This window comes from Camelina sativa, chromosome 1, assembly GCF_000633955.1.
Source record: "Camelina sativa cultivar DH55 chromosome 1, Cs, whole genome shotgun sequence".
NCBI classification, from domain to species: Eukaryota; Viridiplantae; Streptophyta; class Magnoliopsida; order Brassicales; family Brassicaceae; genus Camelina; species Camelina sativa.
In genome coordinates this window covers 20,533,571-20,535,715 of record NC_025685.1, presented here as the reverse complement: position 1 = coordinate 20,535,715, position 2,145 = coordinate 20,533,571, and the positions used below count along the sequence as shown (strand labels likewise).

The 2,145-nt window shown below is 38.9% G+C and overlaps 1 pseudogene; it reads left to right on the top strand.

Annotated features, from left to right (window-relative positions):
* Positions 545-2,145, top strand: part of LOC104699954 — a 2,989-nt pseudogene continuing 1,388 nt past the window's right edge.

Below are 2,145 nucleotides of genomic sequence, written 5' to 3'. Positions count from 1 at the left end.
ACATGATATAAGATCACTGTTTTCCTAATGATATTTTTACTGGGCAAATTTCCTAATCACTTATACATATTTCCAAATCACCTATATAAAAGTATGTTCAAATCAATACTATAAAATAATATTTTCATATATATACTATATGTAAGAAAATTTGTTGAAAATATGATATTAATATTCTATATTTTTCTTGAATTTGCATTAATTCTTGTTGGAGTTGATTTTAATTCTTTTACTATATCCAAAAAAAATTGGTGTTATTTCTAGAGATGATAATTGTCTTTTTTTAAAATTGTAATTAGTTCAAAAATAATTTTTTTCATAAAAAAAAAAGAACTGATTTTAAATATATTTTTTAGAAAAATACAAAAAGAAAAAATCTTTATAAATTATCGTATAAACTAATATTATATAAATTAATAAATATTTCTATCTGGACGTTATTAATTTATGGAGATTTAGATTTATCCAATAGGAAGATGATGACTCTCTAAATGGTTTGTCTTAATAAGACAAAAACTCCGGTTCAGACCAGCTTTAATTTTTTTCCACCGGGAACTAACTAAAATACCCAAAGAACAAACAGAAGTTGACCGCCGACAAAAAAAACAAGGCTGACCTATCGGTACGGTACCCACCAACCAGGAGGAGAAAAGTAAAACATCCGCAAAGGTTGAAGCTTTTCTGATCTAAAGATCCATCCTTTTTTTTTCTGCAAATGATTCAACTCAGAGTTTGAGGGCAAGAATGCAATCGAGAATCGTCGTATTAGCTCCGGCGTTTTCTCTATTCCCTAACCTAAACACACCTCACAAAACCTTCACTTTCCATCAAATCTTGGTTCTCATCATTACATTCATAGCCTATGCTTCGTTTCACGCTTCCCGTAAACCTCCCAGCATCGTCAAGAGCGTCCTCGGACCACCTCCAGTTGGATCTAATTCATCCTCGATTGACAATGGATGGGCTCCGTTTAATGGAACCGAACGCGTTTCTTTCGTCGTATGCTTTGGGTATGTACTTTGCAGGTCATTTAGGAGATAGGATTGATTTGAGATACTTCCTTGTGTTTGGAATGATGGGTAGTGGGATCCTCACCCTTGTTTTTGGATTAGGGTATTGGATGAATGTTCATACGCTTGGGTTTTACTTGAGTGTTCAGATTGTTTGTGGTTTGTTTCAGTCTATTGGCTGGCCTTGTGTTGTCTCTGTTGTTGGTAACTGGTCTGGGAAAGAGAAACGTGGTTTGATTATGGGTGTGTGGAATTCTCATACATCTGTTGGGAACATTCTTGGCTCGGTTATTGCGTCCTCGGTTCTCGATCTCGGATGGGGGTGGTCTTTTGTTTTGCCTGGTGGGCTGGTTATTGTGTCTGGGGTGTTTGTGTTTATGTTTCTTGTTGTGAGTCCTCATGATTTGGGGTTTGAAGAACCGGGCAAACAGATGGAGATTGAGATGAGTTTAGGTGTGAATGTTGAGAGCAAACAGGAAGCTGAGGACGCAGTGCTTCTTGAAACTGTAGTAGATGAATCCTTGTTTGCTATCGGGTTTCTCGAGGCTTGGAGATTGCCTGGTGTGGCACCTTACGCTTTCTGTTTGTTTTTCTCGAAACTCGTCGCTTACACGTTCCTGTATTGGTTACCATACTACTTAAGGCACACAGGTATGCATCCATGGCTTTTCCCATATACCTCTCAGGCTTGCATCCACGTTCTTACTCTTATGCTTTGAAACAGCTGTTGCGGGTGTGAATCTCTCGCATAAAACCGCTGGGATTCTCTCGACAGTCTTTGACGTAGGAGGAGTGCTAGGTGGAATATCAGCAGGGTTTATATCTGATAAAATCAACGCCCGTGCCGTCACATCAATCACATTCTTGGCACTCTCCATTCCTGCCCTTATTATATACAGAATCTATGGGAGTGTGTCCATGTTCATCAACATCGCCTTGATGTTTATATCCGGGTTATTAGTAAACGGTCCTTATGCACTCATAACCACGGCTGTTGCAGCTGATCTTGGAACACAAGACTCAATTAAAGGAAATGGTAGGGCGTTGGCCACGGTAACTGCTATTATAGACGGTACTGGTTCAGTTGGGGCGGCTTTGGGACCGCTGCTCGCTGGTTTCATATCGAGCAGAGGGT